General features: G+C 42.0%; 1 protein-coding gene and 1 pseudogene across 2 annotated transcripts in view; one reads left to right on the top strand and one right to left on the bottom strand.

Annotated features, from left to right (window-relative positions):
• The window catches only part of Egflam (EGF like, fibronectin type III and laminin G domains), a 163253-nt gene that overhangs the window by 113620 nt on the left and 28069 nt on the right, over positions 1–21564 (bottom strand). The window lies entirely within an intron of this gene.
• LOC121432809 lies at positions 3635–4255 on the top strand (annotated as a pseudogene).

Raw genomic sequence — 21564 nt, 5'->3', positions numbered from 1 at the left:
AAGATCAATAGAACAGGACGGATAGCCCTAGAACATATAAAAACTTAATTTATGATAAGAAAGGCATCTTGGATCAATGGAGAGTGGAAGAATTATGCCACAGATGGCATTAGGACAGTTGGTTAGCAAATTAGAAGAGAAAATCAATCTCCAGTCTTCATTCATACTCTGCACTGACATAACTTTAACTCCAGATGGATTAAAGAATTTGAGAAATAAACATTTGTAAAGTCATAAACCAGGGACATTCTCCCCAGCCACCCTCAGCCACCCCAGCAGTATTCCATTTGGTTTTCAGTCTTCGATAGAATCATACACAAAATAAACAGATCATACAACTGTTTCCTAAAACATTTCTTATGTGAAACGTATACCAAAGATAAAATACCATCTACGGACAAATATTTACAAACCAGTAGAAGATTAATGTTCTTTAATATGCAAAGAGCTCATGCAAAACAAAGTAGAAATACGTTCAGGTCCACAGAGGGAGAATGGGCAAAGGATTTAAACAGACAAATTGCCAGAAACAACAGAATTTAAACACTCACACAGAATATTAAGAAGACATGAGTAATTAATGAAGTACAATTTTTACTGAATCCCTGGAGGCCACTGGTTCCTGTAATTGAAACAAGGTTCTGGTCAGTTGGTTTAACAGGTAAAGGCACTTTCTACCAGGCTGTTGACTGAGTTCAAGTCTCAGCACCTACAAGGTGGAAGGAGAGAATGAACTGCACAAAGCTGCCCTCCAACTTCCACATGCGTATGTGAACATGTGTGCCTTAGCACATGCTCATACATGTACCCACGTGTGTGTGTGCACACATACCTATAAAAATGAAATAAAACTAGTTGGGATTTGTATTGTTTTGCTTTTACGTACAAAATCTCACTATATAACCCTGCCTGGCATAAAACTTGTTATGTAGACCAGGCTAGCCTTGAACTCACAGAAATCCTCCTTGTGCCTATCTCTCCTGAAGGCTGGGATTAAAGCATGAGCCACCATGCCTGGCTGAAACAAGTTTCTAATAATGATAATTTCTATAGGAGCCTTTTTGTATATTTTGACTTAATTTGGTATAGTTATTTTGTGTTTGTGGTAGGGGAGACAGAGTTTTTTGTACAGGCGAGGCAAGCCTTCTTCCCTGGGCTACATCTCCAGCATTTGGTTTTGTGTCACAAGGTCTCAGTGTAGCTTAGGCTGACCTCACGCTTGCTCTCCCCAGCTCTTTGGTACCCAGGGCTGAGAGCACAGGAAAGCACCGCCGTGCATAGTTTGGTATTACTCTTAAAAAGTCGATAGACGGTGTCAGATCTTAAGTATAGACCAGTATGCCCAAATACTCACAATCCTCACACTCTGTACTGAAGAAATACTCTTATGTGGAAAAATAAAGTTTGTTGTATAAACATGTTCATCTCAACAAAGTCATAATAAACAAAAATTCAAACGGCAAGATTCCCAGGCAAGAATGTGAAAGTGAATTCCGGTCACATACATGTGCATAATGGTCTGTCACTTAAACAATGCTTATCAGAAGTTTGTAATAAGAAAGTAGAAATTATTATTTTCTGAAGTATATGAGCAAAACAGTCTGTCTCTGAAGTGAATGTACACACAACCCATGACTGTACATATGCCACATGACTATACACACAACATGTGACTGTACATATGCTACAAAATGTACATAGAACACATGACTATACATAAAACATCTGACTGTATAAATGCCACATGAGTCTACATAGAGCACATGCTGTATACATTCCACGTGAGTATATAAAGCATACAACACATGACTGTAAACAACACGTGGCTGTGCAAATACCAATAAAACATGACTGTATCTATGCCACATGAGTATATAAACAACACATGATTGTACACACAACATATGAATGTACAAATGCCACATGTCTACATATAGTACACGACTATACATATGCCACATGAATGTACATGTAACACATAAGTATACACACAACACAAGAAGGTACAAATGCCACATGATACATAGAACACATGACTGTACATATGTCCCATGAGGGTACATACAACACATTACTGCAAGAAGTATAAGGTTATACATACAACTCATAGCTATACACACATCACACAACTGTACAAACAGCATAGAGTGGTATATATAACATATGAGTGTACATACAATACATATACACAGATACACAACACAGAACTGTACATATAATGTAAAAGTATACATACAATGATTTTGTAAATCAGAATAATTTTTCTGGGGAAATAATATTCTTCTGAGAAAATAATCAACAAAAAATTTATTGAGAGTTTCCCCAAAGTGGGTACATTTTATATATTTTAATTTTCATCTTAAAAGCATGTGTTGTTTTTGAGAGCTAGATAAGCATCTTAACAGATGTTAGTAATGGAGTGTTGAAGGTGTCCCTCTCAACGGGCACTTCCCACAATAATGCCATTAGTATTTATCAATAAAGCAGAGGGTAGGATCCAACACATACTGAGTGCCATAATATTCTGAAAGAACCCACATATCTAGCTTCTCAGTCAGTGTTGACATTCCTGTTTCACAGATGACCCAAGACACAGCAGTTGAGTGACTTTTTTGAAGTCACTCAGCTGGTGAATCAAGACAGATTCCAAAGCCAGTGCTTACAGACACACTATAGAGATATCATTGCATTTATTCCATGCAACAGCCCTGATAAAGTTACCATTATTATCATCTTACACATGAAAGAAACTGAGACTTTGATATTTTTAGTGACCATGGCAACAGGACTAGCAGGAACGGAGCTACAGTGAACTCAGGCATCTTACTCTGATGCTCAATCCCAGCCCCAACAACCCCAACCCCAACCACTGGATACAACGGCCTTGGTATATAAACACCATGCATTTTATTGCCCTGGTTCCCTTTTCCTTACTTAAAATTATATGATAGGTGGCAACATCCTCTTCATTCTGTTTCTCTGCCTTTTGTGTGTCCCTTCCTTAGTTGTAGAAATTCTAATATTGCCAACTTTGCTCCAAGTTTGTGCTTTGATAAAGATCTTGGTAGTGAGGGGGCTGTAAGAGACTTTCAGTGTTTTATAAATTCTGCCGTTTCCATTTCCACTGCCTTTACTGACTAAACAGAGAAGAACCCCCAAACTCTAGAAAAGTCAGTCCATCAACGGATGAATGAATAAAGACAATGTAGCACTCAGCCTTCAAAGGCAAAGGGAATCTTGCCATTGGAAACAGCAGAGATGAACCTGGAAGACATTGTGGAGAGCAAAATAAATCAAGCAGACCAAGTGAGACTGTGTGCTCTCACTCATGTGCCATCTAAACGTGATGACCTTGTAGAAATGGAGAGCAGAGTTCTGGTGATCCAGGATGGAGGCTGGAAATAAAGGGAAGACGCTAGCCAAAAGCTACAGCACTTTAGTTACGGGTGTGTGTGTGGGGGGGGGGGGGATAAATTCAAGAGCTCTCAGGTGCAGTGATGAGTTAACAGCATTGTATACTTGGAAATAGGTATTGTAGAACAGCAGGAGGGGAGGGGAGAGGGAGAGAGGGACAGGGAAAGGGAAGGAGAGAAGGAGGGGAAGGACACAGAAATGATGGCAGCTGTTCTGCAGTATGCTGTTGCTGCCCAAGAAGGACATTACCTAGTTTCTACAGGATCATGGTTCAGATTCATTTCTTGCAGAGCATAAATTACTGGGAAACATTAAAAATGTACCTAACCCTGCTAAAAAGGACCATTTGGTTTTAGTCTATAACCATCTCTTTGAAAGTTAGCATTTCAAGGGTACTGAAACTGTACTTGAAGCCTCTGAGCAAGTGAAAAATGTGGAGCTTAATGACGAGAAACCCAAAGAAACCAAGTCTGAAGAGAGTCTTGATGAGGGTCCACCGAAATAAACAAAATCGGGTCTAAAAACAGAGATAAAGCAACTTTCCCAAAAAGGGAGATGTTGCTCGCTGCTGGCACACAGGGACATTCCCAGATGGGACTGGTTTTGATACTAGTGTTCAAACAAGTTCAAAGAAGAAGAAAAATGCTAAGCCTTTAAGTTTAAAGGTCAGAGTAGACAAGGTTATCAGAGGATGGGATACTCCTGACTCTAAGTAATGGAGGGAAAGGATCGGCTAGAGATTGAACCGCACTGTGCCTGATTGAAAGAAAGGACAGTCAATGTCAAAATTCCACCAAATGCCAAACTCAATTTTGCAGTGGAATTAGTAGATATTGACTGAGACCAGTGCTCCAAATCTAAAGACATCAGCGACAAGAAAGACTTGGCTTTGAAACTTAATGTGACTAAGCAGAGCTTATTACTATTGTAAGGAAAAAGTCAACTGGAAAATTCCAGGCGTTAAAGCTCGTTACCGAATCTCAATTTTTGAGAGCTGTAACATCCCCTGGAAGTCCCTTTAAGTCTCAAATATTTCACTATAGCTGTGTTAAATGTTAAAGAGAACTGGTTCTTCTTTTACCTCATATTATAAACTAAGAGCCTCAATAAAAATGTCATGGATTGTCTTGACAAACAAAAGCCAAAGAAGCTGGGAGCTGCAGCACATAAAATAGGACCTGCCTTCCTTTTCTGTCCATCTTGGGATAGGGAGACCTCATAGAAAGAAACATTTAAGAACCCTCTGAAGAGTACTTGTTTCCTTGAAGTCCATCATCATCATCACCATCACCTTTTGTATGGCTGCTTTTACTTTATTATTTCAATAGTGTTGAGTGTTAAATCCAGGGTCTCATATACTAGGCAAGGCCTATACTACTGAACTACACCTTTCTAGTCACTAGCTACTCATTTACTAAAACTTCAGTTTATGTTCTGAGTCCTTAAAAATTTTTAATTTTACACTTTGGACCAAGCCTACAATCCAAACATTGAATATCTTGGATACTGGATGAAGAAACCCAAGGAAATCTAAGAAATTGGCTTGGGGGACCAGGCTAGAAGAAGCCAGAGATAGCTAGTTTCAAAACAGTACTCAAGACCACAGTGTTGAGCTTTGTTGCTCATGCTACAACCCAGCCTTCAGGATAGAGAAAATCTCATGGGCAGATGATATCCCATAAGAACCTCACCAGATGTGAGCTATCCTATTGATGCGCAGGGTGTTCCAGGTCTGCGAAGGTCAGGGAAATAGGGAAAGGTAGGCTGGCTAGCATGGAAAACGTTAATAAGAGCTTTGTGGTTGTACATTTTTATGGGGTAATGACTAAATCTCCCAGTTAGCAGCTGTGAGAGGAAGAGGTTTTGCAAGGGGCTGCTTCAGTACAGAAGGAAAAAAAATCTGTTTATTCCTAAGGGATGGCTTTCCAAGGACATTTTTTCTGGGAAACTATTTTTTCCCACACAGAACTCTAGGGATGGAATAACCATGCCTCCCGAAGAGCTGAATGCAACTCAGAACCAGAAACCACAGCAATCCAGAGAAGCATCAAGATAGCAGTCATGGTCCAGGGAGGTCACACCCCACTCTAAAAATTATAGGACAACAAGATCAGAGGTCAGTGTAACTGCTGACTATTAGAAAACCCCAGGCAGGTGTGTGGTGCGTGCCTGTAAGGCCATCATTCAAGAGTCTGAGACGTGAGAATGCTGACTTCCAGGTCAGCATTTAGAACCCCGTCTAAAACAATGCCTTTGCCGCTGAATTCATCCACTCATGGGTGCATAATCTTTCGAATGTTTAAGTTGTTTAAAACATTTTTTTTTCTCAACTGGGAAAAACCACAAATTTCACTGCTAAGAAAAGTACCTACAAAAATCAACAGAACAAACTATGAAAAGACATGTATTTTCCAGGGCTACATTAAAACTATAACTCAGAGCGAATCTCTGGCTACATGGGGCTGTAGACTGTAGACCCAATGGACAAGCAAGCAGAAAGAGCCATCTAGTTATCTGTTACGCTCTAGCGCATAACCCCAGAATTGAATGTCTGAAAACAACCTCACGGCTTATTTATCCATCATCCTTCTTCAACTGGAACAGCCTATAATTAGGCATCATGCTCCACACCTACCTGTTGTCTGCAGGAATGGCCCAGCTGGGGCTGGAGGATCCACCTGTAAGATGATCTCCCTCCCATGGGTGGAGAGCCATGCCTGCTGTTGGCTGAGATGTCAGAAGGACCTATTCCTGCTATCAGTAAACTTTTGGATTCTCCTGCATGTGGCCTTTCCACACAGCAGCCAAGTCTAGGAAGGAGTCTGAAAAGGGTGTGACTACCAGAGGAATGGTCCCTTCATTGGGGATCACTGGTACAGTAGACTTCCACACGGGTCATTTTTCTCCCCCATGGGAGAAATAGCTTGCTCAGCAGCACAACAAGGCACGCGTAAACATAATAAATAAAACTTGTGCTACATGGAAACAAAAGGAATATGAATTATACCAGGGAAACAATAGCAAAAACAACTGCACTTTGTGAAAATGACTTTGAATAAGAGATACTTAGGACCTTACCTTTCCTATGAACCAGAAGGCCAGCCTAACACACCACCATCCAGTGCACTGACCTGACCTAAGCAGGCACATGGTCAAGATTGTGAGCCCTGCTGGGCCCACGTCTCATAGGTGTGAGCAGGTGAGCAAATGTGCAGTGTAGATGCATAGGCTGACCAATACTCTGGTGCTATTAGAAATAACAGTTTGCTCAAGGACATTATGGCACCTCAAAAAGGATTTCTTTCCACCTGCCTTGGTAGCAGAATCTCATCTGTCTAGGATCTAAAAGAATATTTGGATGGGTTTCCATTATATTTTCCCCTCTTCATAATCCTTATTTCCTTCATAATCTCTCTTTCCAAGTTGCAGCTTTCTTTTATTAATTATTTTTAATTGAAATAGAACTTTATCTTTTTACCCATGCATTTCCCCCCTCAGCCCTTCCCTGTATCCTCCCTAGAGCCTGCACCCCAACACATACTCCCAAGTTTATAGCCTCTTTTTTTGTTATTATTGGTGTGTGTATGTGTGTGTGTGTGTGTGTGTGTGTGGTGTAGTATATGCCCTGGGAAAGGACTAATTTCCTTTATCTCCCACAGTCATTGGTTGCTCATCATTCTTTGTCTAGTGGTTGGACCTTTGAGTACTAGAGACATTGTTTAGATTCCTAAGCAATCTAAATTTTATCTTCCTTGTTAAATGGTCAGAAACCTAACACTCATCACAAGCTGTGTGGGAGTGGACTGTAGATAGGGAGCTTGGCTGTGGAGATTGTGAGTTTTCATTGTCTGTAACTTTGGCTCTTTCTTCTCAGGCTGGCCAAGTCCAAGGGAAGGACCTCACATCCTACCTGAAGGAGGGAATTGTTTGATAAACTTCTGGGTGCTAACAAGAAAAGGTACAAGGTCTTGGCAGTGGATAGTTTATACCTTTTGCTGAGGCACCCATATCTCAATTGTGGTTGCTGCCATTTGTCTGTGGAACTTCTGTACGCCTAGTCTTTTTAGAAGTGAGGCAATTGCCTGGGTGTGTAGAAATGAGAAAGAGAAGTGGAATTCTGGCTTCTTCTCAGTCACACTTCCAGCCAGGCCTTACTGATCTCCACTTCACCTCCTCCCTCCAGCATCGGCAGATGATGCCAGCACCTGAGGACCTAAAGTTTCGGGGTGCATGTCTGTTAGCCTTTCGGTTTTCCTCACTGTCAGCTTAAGTGATCATTGCCTCTGTTTACTTTTGGTACCCTACCTGCTTGTTTTGAAAAAGAAAATTGATTTTAGTGCAGTTTCAAGTACACACAACAGTAATTGCACATTTGACTCCACTGCCTCCAATATTTGAACTAATAATCTTCATGCATTGAGCAACCCTACAGAAAAGGTAAAGAAGAGTTACTAATTCTCATCCTTCACCATCATCCTTGTTGCCTGGTAGTTCAGCTCTCTTCCTACGTTTGCAGAGCTCTCCCAGGTACAGTTGAATCTGCAAGGTCTCCCACTGGCTCATATTTTGAGTACATTCTCTGGCATGTGGCAGTATACTTTGTGATTATAAACATTCAGGAGGTAGGGTCTAAGGTTTATAAAGGGTGGGCCTTTAAAGTTTATACCCAGACCCTGTGACCTGCCGGTCTCTCTTTCTGGTTGCCATGGTGTGAACAGCTGGGGTCATACTCCCGCCACCATGAACTGAGTTGCTCCGTAATGCGTTCTTCACCATAATACGTTGGAGCTCCTTGAAACCATGAGTAAGAATAAATCTTTCCCTCTTCCCCTGTTTCTGTCAGTTTTTGTGGTCTCAGGGATGTGAGTGTAACTAGTGCCCTTCCCTTTGTGCCGCTGCAGAGACCCCTCGGCCAAAAGGAGTTGTCCATCTGGTGGAGGTGGCACACACCTTTAATCCCAGCACTTGAGAAGCAGAGGCAGGTAGATCTCAGGGAGTTTAAGGCCAGCCTGGTCTACACGGTGAGTTCCTGTACAGCCAGGATATTACACAAAGAAACACTGTCTCAAAAAACAAAACAAACAAAAAACCCAAACAAACAAAAAAAAACAACAACAAAAAAGAAAAATAGAAAAGTGAGTTGTCCTTGAGAGGTGGACCTTATCCATTCTGTCCCCAAATGCCTTTCTCTCAAATTTCTCTTCCTGACATAAAGCACCATCTATGAGTGGCGTTCTGATGACCCCAACTATCCTCAGCTCATATTTCTGGTGTCATTTTTACTTCCTGGTGATATTTCAGCTCTCTCTGAGCAACTGCTCAGCTGCCTTTCTCAATATTTTTTCACTAATCAAAGACTAGGGAAAGGACTGTGGTGGACTGGGGAGGAGAAGTCAGGTCAGGGAAGCGGTTTTATCTTCACGGTAATCCTTTCCAGGAATGCTGGGTAAATCACAGGGACAAGGTATATACTCTCTGTTCATCTGGTCCTAGTAAGTGTTCATATGATCCTACTAAGTGCTTTCTAATCACTGTGAAATGCTAATGACAACGCTCCTGGACTTTCTTTCTGACTTGCATTGGGTGGGTGACACTTCGTACACTATATATGAGCTGCTCTACAGAGGTCTGAAGATGGCTCGGAGCAGTGAGACTGGAGGCCACTCACAAAATCCCCACTCAGAGATTCTGCCTATTCAGAGATGAAATGAACGAAGCTGCCTCTCTCACCAGGCATATAAGAAGCTTTAGAAGAATCCATATTGTCCATTTTACAGGTACTTGAATGGGTAGAAACGGCCTGTTTTCTAAGCATTCTTTCTGAATCTTAGAAACCTAAAACACCAACCTCTTAAAGAAACAGCCTTAGATTCCAAGAGCCTAAGCAAAGTGGTGCTTTTGAACTATTGAAGAAAAACTAACCCAAGGAATGGAAATAAAGTTATTTCCTTTAGCAAGAATCGGAAGGCTCATTGCTTCATGTCAATACTTGTTCCTTCCTGGACTTCCTAGAATATCCTTATTAGACACTCCTTGCTCTTTCTCCATCATGTAAGAGAGGCTCAGAGGCTTTAGAGTAAGACAGTGACTGAGCTGAGATTTGAACTTAAGCTTGCCCAGCTGCCGGGTCCAGCACTCCTTCCTGAAGAAACTGACTTTAGATCTTCAGTCAGAGTCTGAATGTGATGTGGGAGGTCCTTCTGTGTACGTGCTACTCTTATTGGTTAATGAATAAAGCTGCTTTGCCCTATGGCAGGGCAGAATATAGCCCGGCTGGAAGAGCTATAGAGAGTAGGCAGAGACAATAGACACCATGTAGCTGTGGAAGGAGAAGCCACCAGAAATTTACCAGTAGGCCACAGCCTTGTGGTGATACACAGATTAATAGAAATGGATTAATATAAGATATAGGTTAGTTAATAAAAAATCTGAGCTAATAGTCCAAACAGTATTGTAATTAATATAGCTCTGTGTGTCGAGAAACAAATGTGCTGTCTCCATTTACATGTGTGTCTAGTTGAGGGGGACTCCTCTGTCCCAAGATTAAGCTGGACTTCTGTTACTGACAAAGGGATGAGATGGACGTCATACATGCATCGGGGCCTGGACAGTAAGGTGCCTAGTATAAGTCAATTGGATTGGTTAATCTACACCCCTCTGGTCACTAGGTCTCTCCAATCACACATATTTTAATTCATGTGCATACTGAAACACCTCTCTTGTATTACCCACTCACGTCATACACCCGACCCCACTTTCAGAGTCCCATCTCCCAAGCTGGAGTGTTCTGGAGTTCTCTGTTAGCCCTAGCATCGAAAGATGACATACTGGTACTTAAAGATCTGGCTATGAATTATTTCAACCTACTGCTATTTCTACCAATAAAGAAAAACAATCCCTTGACCCACTACTATCCAAACCACCCCTGCTTTCTAGAATCAGTTCCCCAAACCATCATCTAAACACCACATTGTCAGTCCCCATATCACTCCACCCCTCCTCCCACTTTCTCTCAAGCACCCCTCAAGCAAGCATCACCCTTAGGTGTGACCGAGGTGCCTGCCACAAAAGCCCCAGTGGCTCTGCTTTGCCACTCCACTGGGTAGTACTTGGCTTTACCTTACTTGGCCTAGTAACAGCATTACCAAGCTGACCCCTTTTTCCTCTGAACTGCATCCTCTACTTGGTTTCAGGCTCCCAACATCCCCCCTAAATTTACCTCACTTCCTCTGGGAAGCTGTGGTTGGTTCTGTCTAACTCTCTGGCTTCCTAGGGCTTCCATCCTGTATTCTCTTCCTTGCTCACCTTGTCCACACTTAGAAAGGTTTATTCTGGTTTCACGCCCCATTTTGTGAGAAAGCAACCTGATACAAAAGCAATCCAGTATAGACAGGGTTGACTTTAGCTCACAATCCCAGCTTACAGTCCGTCATATGGGGAAGCCAGATGGCGGAACCTATAACAGCTGTTCACATCCATAGTCAAAAGCAGAGAAAGAATGACTGCAGGTACTATTTTTGGGTTCTCCTTTTCTTAATACAAGCCAGGACTCAAACCCAGGGAATGGTGCCACCCACAGTGGGCTGGGTCTTACCACATCAACTAATACAATCAAGACAATTTCCCACGGGCATGCCACAGGACAACCTAATCTAGAGCGCCTCTCTGTGATGCTCTTTTCCCAGGTGATCCTAGATTCTGTTGCGTTGATAATAACTAGCCAAGCTCTCCAGACCATTGTTTTGCTCACAGTTTCGTCCCTGAACTGCAGGCTCCCACCCTGACAGGAACCTCTAAGATGGGACTCCTCATGTTCTGACAATCAGGTCAGCTTTACCTACAGCCTCCTTCATTTGAATCAACACAAAGTCTCCACTGAGTTGCTCAGGCTAAAATCTTAGTGTCAGCCTTGGTTCTTTCTTCTCTTGCTCACACACTAACCCCAAGTGACTCGGGAAATCCTGTTGGCTTTAGTTTCAAAATATAACCCCAAGCCAAGCAAGTCTCGTCACCCCTGCAGCCCAGCCTTGGCTCTTGGCCTCTCCAGTGTTATTGCAATTACCCCCTGAAAGGGTTCCCTCTTCCTGCTTCCAACCTCCTAACTCCTAGTCTCAGTGGAAAATAGTCAGTGCTGTGAAAAAGAAAGCCTATGGGGCTGAGGTGTGGCTCAGAGGTAGAGCACTTCCTCAGGCTTTGTGTTCAGTCGCCAGCACTACAACAAACAAACAGACAGACGTCCAGTAAGTCTCGCAAGTCAGCCCTCTGCTCAAAACCTTGCTCTGTAGGCTCACATGACCTTGATTCCAGCTGAGCTTCTTATCTCTTTTACCCTCCACCCCAACTCACTTAGCCTTGTGCCAGCCCCTTCAGAAGACTCCTCAGTACTCCCTGAGGCTCTCCTAGCCTGCCAGCCACCCTCCATCCTGGAGTTTGCTGGCCACCCATTCTTTTCATCTGTAATCTCCTCACCCACTTCACCCTACTGAGACCAACCTGACCACTGTGATATTGTTATGAATATCTGTTCCTGCCCTGTACCTTCAGCTGCTCTCTGTCAGTTGAGTCAGGGTTACTTGTGTGCTACAGTACACACACACACACACACACACACACACTTTCTTTCAGCTCGTTTAAAGTCTCCCTTTTCTTTAGAATATAACTATTTGGTTTTGTTCTGAGGTACGAACCACCTGCATCGGTGCCCAGGACATCACAGGTGCTTACTAAATGCATGGCAGATTCGTCCTAACGAACACTCTTTTAGGACACTGGATAGATTTTCATGCCACAAACAAACTTTCCTTACCTGGCCTGCCATGGTGTCTTAGGGTTTCTATTGCTGTGACAAATCACCAAGGCCAAAAAGCAAGTTGGAGAGAAAAGGGTTTATTTGTCTTTCCAATCATAGTCCATCACCAGAGGAACCCAGGACAAGAACTCAAGCAGAGCAGGAACCTGGAAGCAGGAGCCGGTGCAGAGGCCATGGAGGGGAGCTGCTCACTGGCTTACTTTCAATGGATTCTTCAGCCTGTTTTCTTAAAGAATTCAGGACCAACAGGTCAGGGAATGGCACCACCCACCATGGACTGGGCCCTCCCCCATGGATCACTAACTGAGAAAACTCCTTACAGCTGAATCTCATGGAGACGTTTCTTCACCTGAGGCTCCTTCCTCTCTGATGACTCTAGCTTGTGTCAAGTTGGCACACAAAACTAGCCAGTATACATGATATCCTAGATTCTGAATTCAAACTGGTCCTGTTTTCCCCAAACCACATAGTACATACAAATAACTGAAGATGCTTTGCATAGGGATACTATAACAAACAAGCCTAGGGATCCTATAGAAGAAGCATGGGTTTTGCATGGGAGTGGACACCCGAGACATCAGTCTTGTCCACGTTCATCTTTTCTATGTTGTAGAATGCATACCACATCCCAGAGCAGCACACAGATGACCGGAGCACAGGGTCTCCTCATCTGCCAAGGACCTGCCTCTGCCACTCACAAGCTACAATTCCTAAAGGCAATCTCCCTCCTTCAGGTGCCTGTTTCCTTAGCTGTTAAATGTGCATCTTCATTGAGCTTACCTCTGGCATCATTTCAAAGATTTGCCATTTAGGATTGAATTAGATAATGCAGGGATGGGGAAGGAGTTTTTCAAAATGCTTGCTATATAGTATTCAAGGACTGGAGAGATGGCTCGGCAGTTAAGAGCACATACTGCTTTTGGGGAGGACCTAAGTTCAGTTTTCAATTCAAGTGGCTCTCAACCAGCTATAGCTCCAGCCTGAGGGAATCTGAGGCTTCTGGTCTGCATGGCATGTGGACTCATGTGCACACATCTACACACACACACACACACACACACACACACACACACACACGCACGCACATACACAATTAAAATTAAAGTAAAAAATCTTTTTAAAAAAATTAAATAATTTTGCCAGGCGGTGGTGGCGCACGCCTTTAATCCCAGCACTCGGGAGGCAGAGGCAGGCGGATCTCTGTGAGTTCGAGACCAGCCTGGTCTACAAGAGCTAGTTCCAGGACAGGCTCCAAAACCACAGAGAAACCCTGACTCGAAAAACCAAAAAAAAAGATTAAATTAAATAATTTTGGATAATAGGTAATTTTTTTTAATGGGCTGGAAATGTAGCTCAATCAATAGAGTGTCTAACATACCTGAAGCTCAGGTGCCACATCCCATGTATGAGTCTTGGTGGCACATGCATATAATCCCAGCAATTGGGAGGTAAAGGCAGGGAGATCGGAAGTTCAAGGTCAACTTCAGCTACATAGAGAAATTAGAGCCAGCCTTGGCTCCATGTGGTCATGTCTCAAAAACAAACAAATAAATAAATAAATACTTAATGAAAGTTTGTTTTAAAGTATATACACATAAATAATAAATAAATAAATAATGATAAAAGCACATTTATATTGTAATTCATTTCTGGTAATTTAATACAGGCTTTAGCTTTTATGCCCGCAGGTACCTAAGGAGCTGGGTAACAGAGAATTTAACATATGACAGAGGTCTTAGTGTCATCTCAAACTCCAACACAGGAGCTTCCATGGGTGACTTGAAGCCTAGAGATGGTCCAGAGAGAAGGGAGTGTGATGGTGTGACCTCACTGTGACTGAACAAACGAGTTGGGGGGGAGTTGGGGGGGGGAAGCCCAACGCGAACAAGAAGTGAGGGGATAGGCACTACAAGCTGTGATGTTGTGAGTCTCTCCTAACGCCAGAGTCCTGGAACGGGGTCCTTGGGAAATGAACTCCACAGCTTACTTTGACATTGATCAGATAGAGCTGTGGTCATAGGCAGTTAATGATGCAGACTGCTGCCCAGATGGAAATAGAAGCAAACACCCAAGAAAGGTTCACGGGCCAAGCATGTGAGAAAGCCATTTCCCTTCTTTTCTAAGCAGATAACAATTCTTAGCTCTGGGACTCTGTCCATCTGGCTCTTTTCAAGTCCTTGAAGACTGATTTTTCTCAAAGCCTCGCTTCCTATGTGGCCACTCCACACACACTGGATCCTGTCTGGAATGCCCTGGAGAGACATTGTCTCTGGAACATGCAGAGGTAGCAAATCCCAGCTGTAGTCTCTCCCCCTTGGTCACTTTTCTTTATCTTATGATTTAGGACCTAGGGCTGAGAGTACCCAGAAATAGTTTGGGATTTTTGGTGGGAGGTTCTCAGAGCCCAGAGTGACGGCAGCTCAACCTTGGAGCTGTTATTCCACAGTGTGCCTGGAAAGACAGTGCTATTCACACTTACTAATGGATGTCTATGGTTGGCTCTTTGCCTGAGAAGTGTGAGTTTAAAGGCCAGATAATTACTACAAAGGACAAAGAAAGAGGCAGAGCAAGTTTGGTTAGGAATATAGCATTCTTAAGAGGTTTCTTTCTCCTCCTAAAAGGCACTAAGGCAACCTAATGAGGTATGCAGATAATGGGGAAGACAGAGCCTCTCCTAGACATCTCTTGTCACCAAACAAATCTTCCAGGATTGAGACTGGGTTACATGCAATCAAGTTGTTGGCCAGAGGGGTCCCATGGAAATCCCCAAACAATCCGGTCTGTTGACCAGACAACAGGTTGTTCTCTGCAACTGACAAGGTCCCATTGCTGAAGACAACACCCAAACAACTCAGCAAACATGGAGAGGTGAAGCTGGTGCCTACATAGAACCTTCACTCCTGGGTCCTAGTGTCTTTGGTACAGGAAGATACTCCTGTACTAAAAGAGAAATGTAAACACACCCCAGCCACAAACAGTGTTGTCCTTCCTGCAAAATATGCTAAGGCAATGATGGCACAAAGCTCGCCAGAGTAGCCAATCAATGTCTGAGTTGACTTAAGGCCCACTCCATGCAATGGAACCCTACTTAACACTGCTTGGGGTAACTAAGGACCAGAGACTAGATAGCTCAGAGTTCTAAGGTAAATTCAGATAATACTGATCTAAACAAAGAAAAAAAATGTAGTGATATAAATGACTCCTAATAATATTCTGCTATACTCATGGATCAGGGCCTTATTCAGCCATCATCAGATGATGTGGGATTTCCCTCTGTATGCTGTGAATATCATTAGTTAATAAAGGAACTGCTTTGGGCCTATAGCAGAGCTATAGGGGAACAGAGCTAGGCGGGAAAAACTGAAGTGAATGCTGGGAGAAAGAAGGGCAAAGTTGGAGAGAAGCCATGGCGCTGCCACTGGAGACAGATGCTGAAACTTTAGTCAGTAAACCACAGTCACGTGGTGATACACAGATTACTAGAAATGGGTTAAATTAAGATATAAGTGTTAGCCAATAAGAAGCTAGAGCTAATGGGCCAAGCAGTGATTTAAATAATATAGCGTGTGTGTGTGTGTGTGTGTGTGTGTGTGTGTGTGTGTGTGTGTTTTGGGGCTGAGCAGCCAGGAACCAACAAGCGGCCTCCTGAAACAGTCAGAAAGGCTTCCTTCTACAGCAGATGGGAACAAATCCAGAGACTCACAGCCAGACACTACACAGGAAGAGAGAGTTTGGAACACAGAGCTCTATATGGAATGTCTCAATCAAATCCCTCCCCTCAGAGTTCAGGAAATCCTGAGGAAGAGGAGGCAGACAGAATGAAGGAGCCAGAGGGGATGGAGGATACCAGGAGAAAAGACCCTCTAAATCAACTGAGAAAAGTAATATGAACTCATAGAGTATGTAACAGCAAGCACAGGATATGCACGGTCTGCACCAGGCCCTCTGCCTATATATTATATCTTTTAGTTCAGTATCATTATGGGACTCTATATGAACGTGTATGAATGAGCATGTCTCTGGTTCTTGTGCTGGCCCTTGGGCTCTTTTCCTTCCATTTGTTTGCTTTGTCTTATTCTGATGTGTCAGTTTTTGTTTTATATTTTATTTTGTTATGTTTTGTTGTTATCTCTTAGAAGGTTGTTCTTCTCTAATGAGAGACAGAGAGTGGATCTGGATGGGAGGGGAAGTGGAGTGGAACTGGGAGGGGAAACTATTATCAGGACATATTGGATGAGAAAAGAATCTATTTTCAATAAAAGGAGGAAAGGTTTCTTTCTGTTCTTGGTTGGACTTATTGTTCAAATAGTTTTGACTTTATATAAATTACAAATCCACCAGAAGAATAAAAAGAAATAAAACATCACATGCAGAGTTTCATACTAAACAAAACTATGCAGCTTAGAATTTATTGTCAAATAAATTGTGAATATTTTTAAAATTCTGGGAAATACTGTTTCTGGACAAGTAGCATCTTCATTTACTGACAGGATAATTTTCTGATTGTAAAATAAGAATCCAGACTTTATTAATTTAACTTATGCCATTATCTTTCTTTACACGGACAATTTTAGACCTATAGAAAAGTTGCAATGACAATAACAATATGGTTCCTATGTGCTCTTTATTCCAATATGTCTCTACTATTAAATCTTACCACAGCGTAATAATAAATTCTTTAAAAAAATGACGTTGTTTCAGATTCTGCCAGTTTTCTGCTAATTCCTTGGAGGGGGTGTTGTTTGCTTGTCTTTGTTTCCGGACTCAGCCCAGAGCTCAGGTAGTTTTTTCTCTTTAACCTCCTCCAATCTGTACAAGCTCCCCAGTCTTTCCTTGTGTCTCATGACTCAGACACCTTTGAAGAGCCCTGGCCAATTATTTTGTAGAATGTTTCTTTTTTAATGTGTTTTCAATGTAGATTAAGGTTGATATGTTGGAAAGAATATCGGAGAAGCACTGTGCTTCTCTTAGGGTCTGGCATCGTATCAATGCCCTATTATTGATCCTATTAAATCTTACCTATTTAGACATAATTCACCTGACAAATATTCACTATGTTTTTCCTATGTCCATAAAAAATACCCTCAGGTGGAGGCTTCTTTGACCCTGTGGGTCATTCTCTTGCTCTCAAAGTTGGTCCACTTAATTTTAGCATCCACTGACGGACATTGCCTATCTTGACTACTATTGCAGTATTTGCCGTGTGGTGATTTTTCTATTTTCCACATTTCCTAAACATTTTCTAATTGAAATTCTTCTGTGGAGAAGGTACCATTCTCCCTATGTGGGAGATGGTTAAGTGCAGACAAAGGACTTTGGTGTTAAGCCGGCATATCGATTACTTTTGCATCATGGTGACCAAACACATGACTCATGCAATGTAAGGGAGGAGGGTTTGTTTTGACTTGTGATTTTTAAAATTGCGGCCCATGGTTCTGTATTTCTAGGCCAATGGTGAGGGAAAAGACCATGGTTGTAGAGGCACATGTCAGAAACTGTCTACATCACGACATACATGAAACAGAAGAGGACAGAAGGGGGTCATGGCAAGTTACATGTTTTCTAAAGGCCCCATTTGTAACTGTTCACCATCTCAGTAAGGCTGTGATATTATGAATCTATCAAGGAATTAATCCATTCACTACCTCTGAGCCCTCATGATCTAACTGTCTCTGAAAACACCATCTCTCTCTCTCTCTTTATCTCTCTCTCACACACAGACACACGGGAGGGGGAGATGCTGCACTAATCCCTGAGTGGTTTCTTAATTCAATCAAGATAACAAAATTAACCTATACAACTGGCTTCTTGAAATCTGAATTATTTAGTAAGTCAATTCTGTCATCATCATCATTATCATATACTCATCAAAAATTAATGTTCATCTTCTGAAGATTATTTTTTACTTTAGTTTAGAAAGGTTAAAGCAGTGTGTCAAGAGATGTTCTTTTTTCCTACCAAGCCATCAATACTTTTCTCATTTTTTTATACATTCTTTCTAAAGCATTTCACGGCCAAGAGAATTGATAACCAGCAAATTGCACACAGCACACACACACACACACACACACACACACACACACCTCTACATTTCAGGCTTGCATGGCTATATTTGCTTTCACAATGTGCTTTGTATAAAACTGTGCCCTTTCAACCCGCTACCAATTGATAAATGAGGCTTGCTTAGTAATGGAATACATTTTGCTTTACACAAGCACTATTTTTGAGCCAGAAATGTGGAAGACACATTTTACTAGTTGCCTGATAACTATTACCATAATCATGTTTGCTATTTGATGCATTTTAAGGGGGAGAGGAAAGAACAAAGGAATAAAGTTCACATTAAGTTCCACTTTTCTGCTCCAGTTTTAAATGAGAAACTCCAGTCAATTTTCTATTTTTAACCAATTATTCTCTCTTCCTTTTCATTTAATGAAATAATGGGGCTCTTTTAACATGCATCTAGGAGAATAAGAGAGAGTAGCCAGTCTAGCCGCTTCCCTACCCAGCAGCTTGTCTCCCTACACTTTCATTCTTCAGATGCATTTTAAAAACCTTTCGACAGCTACATTATGTCAAATAGCCATTCATCCCACCGTCTCTCTCTGCCTTGATTACCGCTGCAGACCAGCTTCCCTTTCTGACTTGAAAGTGACAAAAAGTGAATTGAGAAGCCCTGACCACTACTTCCTTCTGAAGCTGCCCGTCTAGACGGCCCCTGCTTTTTATAACAAGTCAAGGTTAGATTTTAAATTAAAGCACTGCTAATATCATTTCAACTCAAGATTTTCATTCGTAAGACCTTTTCTTTAAATGCTAAAATCAGACTCTCTAGGGCTTACCCCTCACATGGGGAAATGCATGGGGAAATGTTGAGGAATGCTACCATTCTTGCAAAGGGAGAGGAGGGATTATGGGTAGAACTAAGACAAACCATGAAACTTATGGCCTTCCTTATGTCTTTCCACAGTAAAAGCATCCTATGGGACAGCATCACCTGTGAGCATCCTCTTCTATGTCACTTCAGCATGGCTGTCTACTGCAGAATTGCACCATACACTGTGCTTACTAACAGCACCTCAGCCGCATGCACTTGGCAATGGAAGCAGATGAAGCTATTGATCACGATGCTTAATCCTCCTCTCCCAGCATCAAAATGCACTTCTCCTCCCCACTGGCATTTTGTTTGTCTATATAATTTGTTTGGAGTCATGATAAGAGAGATGTATACGTTCCATCACTTCTTGCTTTGAGCAATGAGACATTAGCATATATGATGCAGCGAGAGGTTTGAAATATTCTCACACATTTGAGCTCGCTTCCTGGGCTTCTTGCCTTGTAGCCATAAGAAGCTGCTGTTCTCTGAGCCTGAGTCCCAGAAGGTGAACTAGATCTGTGTACAAACTGTTACAAGAAGTCAGTTCGAGAAGAAATCTAGCCTCGTTCAGCCTGGTCCCAACCAAAATGATGAAATATTAGTGAGAAGGGATGATGCCTCTCATGGGCTATTGAGTTTGGGATGATCATTGAGTTGGGGGTGATAGTTGCCTGATAGAGTAACTTTTAAAAGGAAGAAAGCTGAATAAAAAAGTTGCAGAGTGAGAAAAAGCCCTTAGTGAGTGAGGCAAGGGAGTCTGGGACCCTCTGCTCCTTAACAGTCTCAGTTCCCACAGGTGTCTCCTGGTGTCGGGAACAAACCCCTAGTCCAATTCTCTTTGCTGTAGAAGGGGAGACATGCTGCCACCAATGACTCCCTAAATGAAACTCTCATGTGGCACCCCACACATCTATATTCTACTTTATGAAACATCAAAATAAAAAAAGGTTTTCAAAAGTAACATTGGCTTTTTGTGCAATTCTTATATAACCACCACGCTTAGGAAATAACTCAATAAAACTTACAGCTCTACCTTGGATCTGAAGAACTGCATTTGAAGACACTTTTAGGAGCTGGTAAAAGGCAACTACTGAGGGAAAAATATGTTTGTACTTGTTTCCAGTGTGGATAAGTGATTCTCACTAAAGTATTTCAGAAATGAAAGACAACCGATAGGAGGAATTCCTGGCAGTCAGTACAGGGCCAGCACAATATGAGCGATGGTCAGAGTGTGAAAATCTCTTCAATTTGGATGCATGTCACTGAACTTAATCTTTATTGTAATTCTGTGGGTTGGTGATGCTGTTATCTTTATTGAAGTCCAGGAAGGTAGGAAGATTTGTCTAAAGTCAGACCATTCAGATCGGAGCTAATACTCAAACCTAGCTCTCCTGATTCAGATCCCATGGTCTTCATAATTGAAGATAACTCTCATACACACCAGATTAGGAAAAAAAAAGTATCTTTATAGTTCAAACCATCAGATGAAATAAGAGTTAAAAATTAAAAATAAACTTTATTAGACTAAAAATTTGTCAAGCTCTTAGTCAAGAGTCATTCAAACTCTTTCAAGTAGAAATGAAAAACATATGGAGTATGAGGCACAGAGGCAGAAACAGAAGCTTCAACATAAAAACAGACAGACAGGAAATAGGAAAGGAGAGTCAAATGTGCAGCTCTACGGGGCAGCTATGCTGTGTGCTCCATAGTAAGACATAGAAAGGCAGCCATGCTATGTACCCCATAGCAAGACAGAGAGAAGGGCAGCCATGTCTGTCGTGGGCTCCACAGGAAGACAGAAAAAAGGGTAGCCGTGCTGTGGGCTCCATCGTGAGATACAGATAGCATGACCTTTATTTATTCTATCTGTTTTTAATATGGAATCTAGATATTACAGTAAAGATTAATTCCTCACACACACCATAGACAGTTGAAACAGAATTTGATTCCTTCGGAAAGTTCTTGATGAATCCTCCCAACCCCCATCTCAGTCCTAGCCACTCTGCCTACACATGCGTATGCACGAGAGGCTCCAAACAAGAACCTTTGCATAAGGTACTTTAACTGTCTACACATGCATGTGTCGCAATTATTTAATGCACCTGCAACCTTTGTACAAGTTTAGCATGGAAGTAATTATCAATGAACTAACTCGGAGTACCCAGTTAGCACACTGCAGGAAATAGTAGCATCAATAAACTTTACAAATGGGAAGGATTTCAGCACTTAGAAGATGAAAGAAAACTCTGAGGTTGCCTGTATTTGCAAGAGCCCCACAACTGGGCAGCTGTTGCTCAATGTTTTCCTTCCAGACTCTCTGTTTAAGCAGTGGCAACAAACACAGAAAACTCAACAAAGCCGTTCCTCAAACAAACCCTGATTCAGCCATGGAAGAACAAAGAGACACTCAATGAAATCCAGCAAACAGCAAGTCATTTAAAGCAGATAAAAGAAAAGGCATTCT

Source organism: Microtus oregoni, unplaced genomic scaffold (assembly GCF_018167655.1).
Source record: "Microtus oregoni isolate MIOR12 unplaced genomic scaffold, Mior012 000036F_ref0000092, whole genome shotgun sequence".
NCBI lineage: Eukaryota > Metazoa > Chordata > Mammalia > Rodentia > Cricetidae > Microtus > Microtus oregoni.
The sequence above is the reverse complement of the archived record's forward strand: the minus strand, read 5'-3'. Positions and strand labels throughout refer to the sequence as shown.